Source organism: Anolis sagrei, chromosome 2 (assembly GCF_037176765.1).
Source record: "Anolis sagrei isolate rAnoSag1 chromosome 2, rAnoSag1.mat, whole genome shotgun sequence".
Taxonomy (NCBI): domain Eukaryota; kingdom Metazoa; phylum Chordata; class Lepidosauria; order Squamata; family Dactyloidae; genus Anolis; species Anolis sagrei.
Window position 1 is genome coordinate 33,460,699 of NC_090022.1, and position 16,046 is coordinate 33,476,744.

Here is a 16,046-nt window from a genome sequence, read left to right on the forward strand (position 1 = left end):
CTGCTGTTTTTAAAAGCACCCCTCCAGTGATATTTCTGCACTGTTACTCCTTTATTATTGAAATTTTGGTCTTATACATACCCTGGATAAGTCCTGTTGAACTTAATACTTCTGAGAAACTATGCATTGGACTTTTGCAAGATGCACAACTGGTGAATAAATTAGTGAAATTAACAGGACAATCTTACACATTATTATTTAGAAGTAAATTACATCAAGATCAAGGCAGGTTACTTTTAGCCAAGTAGAATTTCACCAAAAATAAAATGGACATATTATAGAATAATTGGCAGTTATCCTTTGATATTTAAAACTGATGCTGAAGAACTACATTTTGAAATATATAAAATTATTCATTTAAAAATGTTTTATATTTTGTGTGTGGGGGTGTTTTTTTCCATTGTAGAATTTCTATTTTTAGGTGGTGTGGGAAAACTGAAAGAAGAAACCCCATAATTTGCAGAGTTTGAACAAGTACAGTACAGAATTTATTTAATTGCGGCAGCTATCAGTTCAGCATTTCCCAATGTTACTCAGCCCAAGGAAGCTGCCAAAGAACCTGAAAATACTTCTTAGCTAAATTATTTCACTTACAAACTGCTAAATATTATTTTTGCAGTTTTATTCCTGTTTTCTTATGCCCCCCCCCCAATTTTAATTGTGAGTGCTATCTTTAGAGTATACCCTAAAGCTCAATTTATACATCTTTTTGAAAAACAAATCACAAACCTCAACATTTACTTTGATGAGATAAAGTCAAGGTGAACTGATTAATTCTAAAGATTACCAAATAGATGTGTGGGAAAAATTACATTTTTCTCTTTCTAAGGAAAATCAGTTTGTGACGGACCACCTAGTAGTCATCTCTTTATTTAAAAATGTAGAAACAATATTTTGGGGGAAATATTCTAATGTTTATATGTCAAAAACAGCTCTTAATTTCAGTGGAAGAAACTCAGAGTAAGTACAGGTAGACTCATTAGCTAATTTGTTTTTTTGTACAGATCTGAAAATGAGATGCAGATTTATTAAATGACTGGTATGAAAAGTCAAGCTCATGTTAAATGTTCCGTGCATTATATTTATTTTCACTAATTGGAATCATAGCACTTGATAATATTTTGGTTTATCTATCTTTCAGTCCTTGTAATGTTTGGCTAGAACATGTTTTTAAGGCTTTATGGTTAATAGTTAACAAATATGATCCATCTGTGATTTTCCCCTTTTCAGCTAAATGGTTTGAAGGCAATATATTTAAGGTTTCCTAGTATTTCAGCCCTTCTCGTTTTCTTTACTCTCTCTTAATAATTAGTGTCTCTTCTCTTTGCCTTATCCACTATCATCAGAAAAGTCAGCAGGAATGTGAACTGACCTGTGTCCTGTCTGTAGAATTTTCAAGGCAATTATAATTATAATTAATTAACAGCTATGAGACAAATAGATCTGGCAAGCTTTTCAAATATCTTTACATGTTCATTGTAAGGAAAAGATTCCTTGCAAGGCTTAAAACATTTTATAAGAACTGCCACAGTTAGAATTTAAGAGTCTAGAAAGGGAAACTACAACAGTTAATCATTATTTGAAAGAAGAAGGATATGCAAATAATTCATTTGCTTACAAAGTCAAGTAGTGTCTTGAAAATGTGAATTCTTGAACTTTCTGCCTACCTGTCATGGATTTTACTGTTTGTAGCATTATATAAAATATGCCATTATATATAGGTACCGTATGGTAGGTGTATACTAGTGGCAGCTTTTTTCCCCTTGCTGCTGTTATGAGCAAGACTCATTAGGAAAGACAGTAATGTTTGGTAAAGTATAAGGAAAAAGGGAAGACCTCAGTATAGCTGGATAGACTCAATCAAGGTAGTCACGGCCCTAGGTTTGCAAAATTTGAGCAAATGTGAGGATAGGGTGACTTGGATGCATCCCATTCATAGGGCCAGAATAAATCAGAGGCTGTTTGATGGCAGTTAACGTTAATTCTGGGTAGTAGGAATAATCATAGAAAATTTGTTCACATACAGAGTAAATAATTAGTAGTCAACTTGGTTTAAACTTGATGTTGAAACATTTTTCTAGGAGAAAGTGGTCCTCATTTGTTTCCCCCTTGCATTCTCAAATCAAAACTGCATACAATATTTTGATTTCTTTTTGAGAAACTCAAGGGGCGATACAGATATGTATTAATGATCAAGCTATTTCCAGTACATGCAGAGAAAGGTCAGCATCCAAGAGGTATTTCGTTGATTTATCTTTTTCCTTTTTTTCAGATTTTGTGTTTTTTAGTGCACATACATTCTTTAGGCAGTCAAAGAGACGATTGTATATGTGAACGACACCCGATGGCTAATATAGAAATCAGACAGAGTTAAATAATTGGAAGCATAAGATGGAGAATCTTATCTCCACTGCAACAAGATCAAGAGCAGATTATAGAACAATCCATGTATTACTAATAAAAATATAATAAAGCTAAAATAATACACTAAAGCAATCATTGTGACAAAATACAACTTGAGCAATATCTCTGTAGAATTTAAAGATCATTTAAATTATTCTTTTCTGCACCTCTGACTTTCACCTCAGGTATGCGAACCTTAGATTTCTTATCCCAATGCACAATTCTGCATATTTGCTTGCATTAAACCATATCTGCCATTTTAACGCTTATACGCCAAGTTTGGAAATATTATATATATATATATATATATATATATATATATATATATATATCCATCCAAACTTGGCTGATTTATCTTTTTCCAATCAGTAGAAAGGAGAGAAGGTGTGATTTCCCCTCCCTGCTACTACTTCTGCTGGTGCCCAAACATCTATGTGATTTTGATTTTAAACTAGAAAGTAGAAATAACTGTTCAAAAATGTGCTTTGATTAACTGGGTGATTAAAATGGCAATATAAATGTAGTTGTTTTCATTCCATTTAATTCTGTTATGACTATGCATGTGTCACTCTTGAAAATGATAGCCTTTCTCCTTTGGAGTAAACACAGTTGAGAAAGGAGCTGCATAACTGGGATCTGTGACATGTTTGTTGCGGCAGTGGGATGATTTGATAGTCATATATTTGATAATGGTCACTGATAAATAATACTGAATCAGAGGATATCATTTGCACATTGACATTCCTGCTCAGTCATATCGGTTGTGTGAAGAGAGGTGATGTTCTCCTGCTGGGTTTTCATAGAACATCTTTTTTAAAGAACAAGATACATTGCTGATTCTTACACCTCTTCACTCTTAATGTTTGCTGAAGTTATTATAAACAGTCACTGGGTTACCCAGAACCAAGAAATCAGCACAGAGGGTCAGTAGTAAATATTTCTATTCTGTTTAAAATGTCATGACTGAAATATTTATTCAGGGTGTAATAGCCTCAACAGGATCTTTCCTTTCTGTTGAATATAAACACAGTAGAAAAACCAAACAAAGTGGGTTTTGAAAGAATATAGCATGTGAGAGCCACATAGAAGTATACTCTCTGTTGTAAATTCTATCAGAATATACTTAGTACTTTATGATAATGTGTGTGCATGTAGCTACTAAGTTCTAGTAACTTGAACTCCAGATCTGGCTATCACATGTGGAGAAAAAAAAGACTGCCCAATTCAGTGAAACAACAATAACATTTAATTGTGAATTGCTGTGTTTCAGAGATACCATACCATTGCTTGTAGGTAGTGCAGGATAGTCCTTCTCAAATTCTGCTCCTCTAGATGTTTTGCACTTTGGTTCCACAATTCCTAACAGCTGGCTTTCTGGGAGCTGAAGTCCAAAACACCTGAAGGAGCAGAGTCTGAGAAACACTGGTGCAAGATTTTTCTTGGCTTCCTCTCTCAGTCTTTTAAAAAAGGAATTAGATGCCAGTTTGCCAGTTTTCTGTGGCTAGTATGTTACTGGTTAAGCTTCCTTGTGAAAATGAGAGTAATTAGGGAGGAGAAGAAGTTTTAAAGATGGAGACAAGAATGAATAACAAGAAAGCGAAAGAAAAAATCAACCGTGTAATTCGGTTCTGGCCCAGCTGACCTGTTTTGGCCCAACTTACCTGTCAGAATGTATCTCCCACTATGAGCCAGTTAGAGCATTAAGATCTGCTGGGGAGGCCCTGCTCTTGGTCCCAGCCCTGGTGGAAACGAGAGGCAGGGCCTTCTCAGTGGTGACCCCTCGGCTATGGATCTCCCTCCTCAGTGACATCAGACTGGTACCCTCCCTCCTGGTCTTCAGGAAGAAGCTAAAGACCTGGCTTTGTACACAAGCATTCAGGGAGTAGTGGAAAGTGCAATATGGAATCTGTCTTGAATGTAGCAGCTTGAATAATGATTACGGGACTAGGCACTATGTTTTTAATCTGTTTTATTGTATTTATATATTTTAACTGTTTTATAATATGATATGTTATATTTGTTTATTGATTTGTATAATGCGGCATTGAATTTTTGCCATAATCTGTAAGACATTCTGAGTCCTCTTTGGGGTGAGAAGAGCGAGATATAAACATGGTAAATAAATAAATAAATTTCAGCAATGGTTCAAATTTTGAATGGCACAATGCTTTTTGGTGGAGTCTGGCAGGCTTGCTTGATAAATGTGGCAGGCATGGTTATAGCATAGGATATCATCATTTAAATTTCTTGTCATTCTCCAGAATATCACTGTATTATGCAGTAAGGTGAGAAATTACACTGTATAATTTCTATCCTTACTTAGTGCACTCAGCTAGATATTTTGTAATGGGAAAACCAAAGCAGGTGTTAGTGGTGGGCCTTTCCATGTGCTCATGGCTCTATCTATAAGCTTTCATTTGATTTAAATAAGATTAAATCTGTACATTCTGTTCTGTTATTCTTTTGTTATGCGTGATAGGCTTAGGGATAATAGTTCATGGCATAGGGGGCATTGACATTTTTGTTTGTAAATAATGTAGCTAGTGTATTTTATTCTCTGAATTCTGAGGGCTGTGAAAATATATGTACAAGTGTTACTCCGTAAACCTAATAAAAGTTAATATGGAGGGATGGCTGTGTTTTCTTGCAAGTTCTACTTGTTCTCTAGTATGAAGAGTTCAGATATTATGTATTACTCTGCAACTGATCAAATGAATAATCTATTAGTTTTTGTATATTAGATAGCACGAGAAATGTCATCTAAAGTCTGGTGTTTTAATGTTTTATCCACAACATAGTTCCAGAGTGGTTATACTTGAGTGTTTCTTGTGGCTGGAATGTACTATAATTTCAAACAGGTTTGGGTGTGTGCAGGGATTGTGCTAGTGATGAAACCAGCACACTCAGACTTGTCGCACACACCGATGGCCATAAGTTCTCTTATCTGGTAGATATATGTAGTGCAGAGTTTAAAAGGTTTTTTCTTCAAGAAAGCCAAAACAGCAAAGGGAAAGAGAAGAAAGTTTTTATACAATTCTATGCCCATCAGTCCTATATTTAATTTGTGCAGAAGTACTTTTCCTCTTAAGAGTTCTTTGAGAAGGTGCTGTTTGCCACAGGTTCTATATAGATCTGTATAGACAGGTATTGTGTATCGAGCTTCAGCCCCCAAAATAATATGTTTGTCTGTTTTCCATGGGAAAATATTGTCACTCCTTTATGCACAAGGAACTTCTGGAGAATATGAAATTGTCTTAGTTGTTATTGATTGAAATTCAGCTTCTCTCCTGAGAAGGGAGTCAAGGGTTTTTTTTACAATAATTTCAAAAAGATGAAGCTAAAGCATCAACTAAGATTATTACAGACTAAATGGGTTGTGTCTCACTCTTTGAATAACATTTGAAGAAGTTATGGTATGTGTGATTCTAAAATTATATTATAAATGAATATAACATAAAATATAATATAATATTAAATTTGGTGATCATGATTTGGGTAGAAGTGATTTCTCAGAGATGTTAGGGGCTGGAAAACCAATTTAAGGGAGAATGTGTGCATGTAATGTTTCACATTGTCTTTTTATTCCAGCAAAATCTTCATATAATAAAGAGTTGCACATAATGCTAGAATTGTGCTATATATTAATGTTAGTATATGTCACAATAGTCTTTTGATGAGAGCTGGTTGAAAATAACGCTGCCTCTCTCTGACATCCACATTTCAACATTCATTCTAGGATTACACGTTACTTTGCTTAATGAAGACATTACATTGTGTCACTAGATCAAAAATCCTGTGTTTACTCTTTGCCTTCTTCCTACTCTAGTTTTCCCTCCTAAGCATAATAGAGTCACACTTGAAATGGCTTCTCCCCCCTCCCCATGCTCCTGTTATTTTAGACCCTTTGTAGCGTCAATTAAAACCCCAGTTAGTGGAATAGTGAGTAAAGAATCTCTCCTACTCCCCCATCTCCACCTCCCTTTGTAGCTCCTCTCTCTTTGGCCACTGAAAATGTAGGTCAAATTGCATCACCATAAAATGGAACAGTCAGAAAGGTGTTTGAAAAATGCTGACATCCTTAGCCCGGGGTGCATGCCGCTGCCTTTTGTTTACATTGAGAATAGCGATCTGACGATGTACCTGTAAATGAATATAAATCTCTTTTTTAAGGTTAGTGGTATGGCACCTAAATAATTAGTCAGAATGGAGTCATAATTTCCTTTTGTTTTCTTTGAGTAATTAAAACTACACAGAGCAACGTGCAATAATTTACAATGCTGAGACTCAGGGAAACTCTTTTGAGATATCTTATTTAAGGGATCCATGAATGTTTACATGTGAAAGACCTGCTGTCTTCTACTTGTAGGTTGAACAATAGCTTGTGATGATTTTTACATCCATGTGCTTTGCAATCATTAGTTCTTTATTCTCTCAGATGTATGCAGATGTGCTTTACATTCCACATAATGTATGCCTTTTGTGGAGATGTATAATCTTATGCATTTCATCATGAGAAAAATGTGAGTGAAGAATGTCTTTACAGCAGCTAATTTATTTTCTATGAAACATTTTGGAATTATTTATTACACTATTGATCAGGAAAAAATCTAGTTGGCTAGAGTATCTATTGTAACAATTACAAACTTTTTCCTTTGTTACTTCAATGCAAAGTTTGGTATGAATTATAAAAGAACTTGATATATATTTTACTGGATATTGATATGAATTGTCTGAGTCTGTAATCATTGTTTGAAAATAAGTAAACAAAGAAAGATCCATGTTGTTGTTGTTGTTGTTTTTGTTTTTGTTGAAGTAACAGTCCAATATCAATGTGTAGATTTTTCTCCAGCAGGATTTCATGTAGTTGTTTATGTTTACAGAGCAGAATTACTATATCTTATCATCTCATTAACAATTCTCTCTACTTTTGGAGATTATCTGGAAGATACAAAGAAAATTACTACAGATGGAGATGAACCTGCTATAGACAATAGCATGTGATTGACAGTTAGGGCAGAAATAAGAAGCATGGTTGCCTGTGTGCAGTAATTACAGAGAAAAGGAAGATCAAATGGAGAAGTCAAATATAAGGGTGAATTCTTCAAGAGCTCTTTATTGTGGAAAGGGTTTGTTCTACAGGTTGTTCATTACCAGGACATTGAGATAGTTTCATTAAAGATACTGAGAGTTAGCTGTTGACATTGAAATGTTGTGATTATAAGTTAAATATTCCAGTATTGTTTATATGGTGGCATGCTTCTGGGAGTTTGCTGCCATTCTGTCACAATAAATTAGAGCATTGTTAGAGAATATTATTTCGTAGATCAATATTACCGTTTCCCTGAAAGAAAATAATTATAAAAATCTATTTGCCTTACTTTTGCACAAGGGCACTGGTTTTATATGTGAAAGCTAGATTCTCTTAATTAATTTCTCTGGAAATAGTTTTAAAATCTTATCATTTTAAATTTACTGGGTGATATTTTTTCTTCAGATACAGAAATTGTTATTTTTAAAACTGGTTTTATGGTTTTAATCTTGCGATAGTTTAATGAGCTTTAAACTTTCATGTTTTGTGAATTTTAATTGTGTTTTTACCCATTGTAATCCACTTTAAATACTTCATTTCAGTTAAGTACATGTTTTTACTTCTGCAAGATAAGATGACAAAATCTTATTACTGTGATAGTAATTGTTAACATGTGTCCCATTGCAGATTTAATCACACATAAGAAAGAGGAAACTTCCATGGTGCAGACAGATGATGATCAATTGATAAATCAACCCTGAATTTTACCAGACTTTTAAGGTACTGTGACCTACTAACCTATATGTATATATATATTCCTCAATTGTTATGTCTGTGTACTTTGAGATGGAGAACACACTGAGAAAACAAAGGACAACGAAACAGTGAAAAAGGCAGACACTCAATTTGTTTGAAAGGCATAGCAGTAGTGCTACTTGTTGAATGAATTTTTGTGATATGGGTTTTTATGACTGCAAAGTCCCTGATTTCTTTTGGCTTGAGATATCAGCATCAATCACAGTGACATGCTGCTACTGTTCTTGTTGTAAGGAAGAAGGTTATTCTTTCTTTTTTCATTTCTGTTTAAAGAGGAAGGAAACACATGCTGACTTCAGTATTGTGTGGTCTATTAAAAAACCCTAAAGTCTGCAATCCACCAACACATGAGAGAGAGAGAGTTCTCAAGTATATACTCTTACTTAAGAGTGTTAGAAGTACCTTGCTAAATCACACCAAGATTCACCTACTCTTAACATTCTTTACAAGAAACCTAGCAGTCAGTCAGCATTATGAATTACTGCAGGGCAAGGAACTTCTGGCTCTCCATCTGTTTTGGCCAACAATTTTGGCCAACAATTTGGGGGGGGGGGGGGGGAGAGAAATAAGACTGTTGCCATAAATCTATGGTTTCAAAGGCTACAGATAACGATTTTGTATTCCAAACTTTGACACAACAGCCCAGGATTAGTATATAAAAATATACTTAAAATCAAAGATTTAAACTCCTTTAAATCCCATGTAATAAAATGTAATAAACACAAGCAGTAGAACAAATAAAATATACTATTCACTTGCACTCAAAAATATTACAAAATTAGATTTTACATGATAAACTGAATGATAATAGTATGTGGATAACTTGATCACTACTGGAAAAGAATTCTATAGCTGGAGTTTGTTCATTGAGAAGACCTCTTGACACTTTTGGTAGTCCCAGAGACCACACTCTTGCCATGCGTTCCAGTAGAGTCTCCCTCACTAATCTTAAATCTTTGGCAGGATCGTATGGGGAAGGCATTTTTCCAAATAACTGTATCCTGAATCTGACACCCCTGCTAGGGGAAATGCCACTCCATTGAAAACAGATGATTTCCCTCTAAAGTCCATCTCAGTTGCTAGGAAACCAGGTCTTGTGCTTCAATTTAATGTTGTTGGTTCATTGCAGTTCTTCTCACAGTTAGCATCATATTCATAGGGACTTTTATTGTAATATGCAAGAGCCACGGTATTACTTGGAGGGAATTTGTGTTATTCCATACCCTTTGGTCATCTGAACTTATTTTATTTTTCTTAATTATATTGAGGAATTTTTCTCTGTAACAGAATACTCTAGCCCCTTCCCATATTATTTTTGGAGCACAGAGATCAACCTGTGCCCAAGGCATACTTATCAGTCTGGCTAATCCAGTATTGTCCACTTTGGATAGTGGTTTATGGAATCTCAGGTGGAAGTCCCTCATGCCATCTGATCTATTTAAGTAGAGAATCTGGAACTTTATGCATGCAAAGCGTGCTCACTCCCACTGATCTGTTGCCACCATCTCTTAATGTGTATGAATCACACTTGCAGAACTTTCCATGTTACAGGATCAGGTCATAAATGAAACAACTGTCAAATGTCTGTAAGCAGAGTACTTAAGGGATATGAGGACTATCTTCCTCAAAAAAGGATCAACATCTGTAGAAAATGGTAAATATGCAAAAGGGAGCATTGCTAGAATTTGCACAATTTAGGTTCTGCAGTGTTCAGATTCTTAGACACCTTGTGCCCTTTTTTCATGTCCTGAAGGAATAAATGAAAAGCTTCTCCCTCTTTTGAGCTGACTATACTCTCCCATCAAACCTCAATTACTGGTGGTTTGTGTAAACTTTTGCTGGTAAAACAAGCAAGCATTAAACTACAGTACACTTGATTCAGAGATTCTCTCACAGTTATTGGTTTATGTATTGAATTCCATTTTACCTATGGTGGAAGGCAACTAAAATTTTATTGACATACATGAAGTCTAATATGTATTATTTGAATCATATGTTCAGTAACATTGTGTTTATTGACCTGCTTCAGTTTCACATGCAAATATAGCTTTCCTTTCCTTGCTGCTTAAGTGATAAATTTAAACATAATTAGTTCAAATATAATATAGCTAACATTAATCCAGCTCCTGCTATCGCCATTATGTATTTTCTGATTGAGACAGAATGTCAGGCATTACTGTAAAACACAAACAAACAAAAATCTTTTCAACATACACAAAAGTATGTTATTAATAAAAAGAGGAAATGGCATTGTGTGCCTGATGTGACTGTTCTGAACTGGGCATAATAACATGTAGTCATTATGAAAATGCAGACTTTTATCTTTAACTTTAAAAAGGATTTTTTTGGCCCTTGTATTTAGGAGAGTTTTGACAAAGTCTCAATTTTTAAACATTAAAATACATGTGGGAGCGGGGAGAGCATTCTCATTTTTATTTTGTAAATAAAATAAATATTTGTAGATCAAAATGGATTCTTTAGAAACAGTGACTCACCAGTACCTACCTACAAAACCTGTTATTCTGGTTCTTGTTTTAGATTTGTAAAACATTCCAGGTAATTAGGAAGATAGCAGTATGTTAAAATCTTATACAAAGGGCAGTCCAAATTAAATTGACAAAAACATGGTATTGGAACTTCACCTTATCATCTAAATTTTTGCTACTCTAACCTAGTTCAGATTACAAGATTTTATTGGAAAGTATAACTTATATTACTTATCATCAAAGTGTCACTTGGGGAAAAGAATTCATCGGTGAGCGCTGCCATTGAGAAATACTTGCTGTTAAATAAACATCAAAGATATTATTTTGAGGTTGACAGATATTTATGACCCCTCATCTTCAGTGCCAACAGAAAAATTGCACCTGTTGCAATATCTACTATGAGCTATCAGAGTAGCAATCTCTTCTTTGCTTACCAAGAATGAGATGATACTTCACGTGTTGTAACACAGAACTCGCTTTGTGATACAGTAGCATACATCTAGATTGGCAGGCATTGTTTATCTTTTTTAATGCACGGAGGTATTTGCGTACTTGAGAGCCAGTGTGGCATGGTGATTTGAGCGTTGGGCTACAAGTTTGGTTTAATCGCTGCTTGGTCATGGAAACCCACTGGGTGACCTTGAGCAAGTTACACTCTCTCAGCCTCAGAGAAAAGCCAAGAGAAACCCCCTTCTTTATTTACTAAAAGTATTTATTACTAGTCATTTTTATGATATTTCAAAGTATGATAAAATGTATTGAAGACCAGTCATATTAACTGTAGTTTCTGAAGACCTTTCAAGGCCAGTCTCACATGGAGCATGTTACAGTATTTTTGGAAAGTGGTTAAGACAAGATTCAAATCAGAAATATGAAGATGAGTAACCCCATTCAGAACAGGTTCTAATTCCTGTCACATTTTGCTGTCCAGTAGACCTTGTTTGCTATCTAGCAGAAGTTTTCTTTTCTGTATTGTTCATTCACATGCATTCTATCACTCTAATAGCAGAAAAAGAGAAGTTATAGTTGGGTACAGAGTCTTGAGGTACACAAGCTAGTAATCATAAATCCAAGCAATAGTCCCTAAATGAAATCTTATCTAACCGAAGAAATGGTGCCATGTCCCCATATCAGGTAAAGAAACCAATGAGATACCATGACAGATAGCATTAAATGCTACCAAGAAGACCACCAGAATTCACACGGACACACATTTATTTATTTATTTACGATATTTCTATCCTGCCTTAAGGCCGAAGGCGACTCAAGGCGGCTTACAAATTGGCAGCAATTTGATGCCATAAATATCCACAATATACAATTAAAACAGCTTTATAAAATCAATATAATCACATTTCGTAGCAGAACACATCCTACAAATTGATCAAAACTTTTTCTGGGATATTAGAATGTTAATATATTAACGTTAATATATTCAGAGAACAAAATAACAGAAAGAGTCCTGCATGTTGTGATTGATGATGGTCTGGATTTTTCCTCATCTTTAGAGGCCTTATTAGAATATGGCCAATATGTATGTTTGTGTGTAAGCATACATATATACAGATACATATATGTATATATTGGCTATGCTCTATCTAGGTATATATATAAAATAAAATCAAGTATCCCAACAAATCCCTTCCTCCCCAGTGCAAGCTTAATTATAGCCCTTTAAAAGCCATCTTAGATAAGAAGATCAGACAAATCTTCCTGGAGTCTGCTCAGGCTCAAGTGATCCTTGGATGGGAGAGATTTTAGCAGTTAAGGAATATTTACCAAGACATTATGGTAGATATGGAAAGTTAAAAAAAAAAAAAAAACAACTCAGCCACAGGGGAATGTGATATTAGTTCCTTAGTTAGCCCTAATCAAAAACAGTTTCTTGACAGACTGTTGTTATTATATTCCTAGTTTGATTGACAGTTTGCAATCTTGTGTACTTTAGTGATGAATCATAGAATTGGAAGAGATCACAAGGGCCATCCAGTCCAACTCTATTCTGCCAAGGCAGGAACACTCAAAGTACTCCTAACAGTTGGCCATCCGGCCTCTGCTTCAAAGCCCCCAGAGAAGGAGACTCCACCAAACTCCCAGGCAGCATATTCCACTGCCAAACTGCATTAGAAAGAAAATTAAAATCTCCCATTCTCCTAAATCAAGTGTTGGCCTGCATAATGTGATCTCTGAGCAATATAACCATTACATCTTTTATACTTCAGTTAAAGATTTTGCATGTTCAACTTGGGTAAAAGGGAAAGTATTATTGTATTCTCAAAGGCTTATCACTGGGATTGGGTTTTGTGTGGTCACCAGCCCATATGACCATGGTCTAGCAGCATTTTCTCCTGATGTTTCTTCTGCATCTGTGACTGTCATCTTCAGAGGAAGTATTATTATTGTTTTACAAATACAGTAATTCCATTCAGTTTATCAACTTCCTTTTTTTAGGTCCTCCAGATGGCCTTTTTAAAACTGGAATGTCTAAATAATCCTTTTGATTTAACTACATATTTTAAACTTAACGCTGACTGTTTACAAAAATTCCAGGCAGTATCAAGTAAACTTACCTTATATTGGCATGCATAAAGCATGTAATAAATTAACTGCTTTCCTAACAAGTTATCAATTTGCCACATATTGGTAAATTGGTCTTGCAGGGGAGAAAAAAACTCTAAAGTTCTGTTGTATTTTATTATCTGTACAATGTCAGCAGTATCTGTAATTGTCAATGGTTATTAAACAAGCATAGCATTTTGCCAACTATCTCTTTTAGACCGTTTGGGGTGTGTATTACAACAAGCCTATCAGCTGCCAGTAGAAAAATTGGCAATGAATATCTTTCCAGTCTTGCCAGGGACAGAGGGTTTTTTTTTCTCAATGTAGATAATAATCTGTTGGTGCCTTCTTGTTGAAAAAAAGAAGATACATGGAAAGATTCTGCTTTTGATTGCAGTGCAGCAGTCTTGTACATGCTTATTGATAGCAAGTCCCATATATTACTAATGCTTGCTTCTTAGTAAATATTGATAGAATTGAGTTGCATGCTCCACTGAATTTTGGGGGCTTACTTCTGAGTCAACCTGCATAGGATTAGGATATTATGTTCCCCTTTTAAAATCAGTTGAGTCTTTCTGAAATTAGTGGGTCTTTCTTCCAAATTAATGTATCTCACACTATTTTCTATAAAGGGGTAACATATTAGCATCTTGATTGTGTCAGTTAACTTTTTTTCATCAAGGAGACAAAATAAAACACACAAATTGAGTCCCCCCAGGGAGAGAGAGCGGGTTATAAATAAAGTTTTATCACTATAGTTTTGTTATTATTAGTGCTTTAGATATATAAAACTACCAAAATTATACAACTCTGTATTCCCCACTATAACTGAACTACAACTAAGCAACTATTTTTTAGCATTTAAAAATTTTCCTCAGCCCTTTTGGAGTTTCAGGAACTCTTTTATAATGTATGACTGGTGTCAATTAAGTGCTAACTTTGTTGTACTAGCAGCATATTTAGGATATCCTATTGTTATACTGCAATCTAGCAGGTGCATCTAGAATTTTTTGCAGCTTCACCAAGGATTGCAGGATGCATATCTCTGAACAAACAAAGCAGTGGTTTGTAGTGCTAAGATATCTGTAGACAACATTGTATGACTTCACCAGGAGATGAGAAGAACATAGACAAACATGCTATCTCAGCTTTCTTAGCTAAAAATAGAAAACATCGAGATTACACAAATATAGAAGTATATAAATATAGCAGGGAGAGCCCAAAATATTTTATTGCACCCCCCTCCCCTCCATATACAGTTGTTGACTGGAGCAGCAGCTAAATTTTAATTCAAAAACAGTGTTAGCACAATATTGTATACTGCACATTAAAAAAGCAAGCCAGTTTAGCAGCTATTGGTGAGCTCTGTGGTACAATAACTTTAAGTGCATCCCCACTGTAGAATTAATGCAGTTTGGCACCAGTTTAACTGCTTAATGCTATGGAATTATGGGAGTTGTAGCCTTTTATACTAGATTAAAATTAATCAACTAGAAGTACTGTATAAAAATTCTGATTTTATCATGAGCTGACAGATAACATCCTGGGACAGATAAAATGTATGTGGCTCTCCTATATATATATATATATATATATATATATATATATATATATATATATATATACACACACACACACATACAAACAAACAAACAAACAAACAAACCAGGAACAAAATCTGAAATTTTTGGTCTTTTTAAATTAGTTTGGTGGACCCTAAGATATTTCCAGGCATTCTTTAGAAATACCATATATTACCTAATACTTTCAGAGTCTTTTCTCATAGCATTTATAGATGTAGGGTGTTATAGATGTATGGTGCTGTGGTTGAACTGCTGAGCTGCTGAACTTCCAGACTGAAAGCTTGGTGGTTTGAATCCGGGGAGTAGGTGAGCTCCCGCTGTTATCCTCAGCTTCTGCCAACCTAGCAGTTTAAAAACATTCAAATGTGAGTAGATCAATAGGTACTGCTTCTGTGGGAAATTAATGGCACTCCATCAGTCATGCTGGCCATGTGACCTTGCAGGTGTATACTGACAACGTTGGCTCTTCAGCTTAGAAATGGAGATGAGCAACAACCCCCATGGTCATGACTGGACTTAATGTCAGTGGATACCTTATCTTTACCTTATAGATTCTCTGTATGCATATCTATATACCAAAATCCACTTTAAAAGTTAGACTTTGGGGAGTACTGAATACAGGCAGTCCCCAAGTTAAGAATAAGATCTGTTAGCTTGTTCTTAAGCTGAATTTGTATGTAAGTCGGAACAGGTACATTTTAAAGTGCAACTCCAAGCATTTTTTTAAAAAAAACGTTTTGGATGCCATAGGGAAGAGTTAACACCCTTGGAGTGTTTGTTTTGCTGTCTGTGCCCCTGTTCAGGAGATGATAACTCTTATAGGAGTGGGGTGAATTTCCCTTCCTAGGAGTAGTTTTCCATTCACTTCCTGTTGTCTCACTACCTTTCGGAAAAAGGAGTCAGATGTAAGTCAGATGTTTGTAACCCATTTCAATTTTGTTATGCGATCTGTGAACCACTATTTTGAATAGCATGGCTGTACATTGACTTACATAAAAGTCTTATGCAGCTGTTAGAAAATATGTGAAGGGAATACAGAAGCACCTTATCTTCTAAACAATCCATTTTTTCCCCATTTTTTCTGGGAGGAAAAGATTTCAGGAACAAAGAATCCCCCTCTTCCTCATTTTCCAGACTTTCTTCCCAAGATTTTACTTGTATAGTTATGAA

At 35.0% G+C, this 16,046-nt stretch overlaps 1 protein-coding gene across 3 annotated transcripts in view; it reads left to right on the forward strand.

Moving 5' to 3' along the window:
* Positions 1-16,046, forward strand: part of ATXN7 (ataxin 7) — a 134,978-nt gene that overhangs the window by 16,263 nt on the left and 102,669 nt on the right. For 2 of the 3 annotated variants that reach the window (XM_060766431.2, XM_060766430.2), the window contains exon 2: positions 8,120-8,212. The gene's annotated coding sequence lies outside the window, so the exon portion shown is untranslated. Of the gene's footprint in view, positions 1-6,471; positions 6,574-8,119; positions 8,213-16,046 lie in introns of those variants that run through there. The other variant, XM_067463448.1, reaches the window with a different exon arrangement.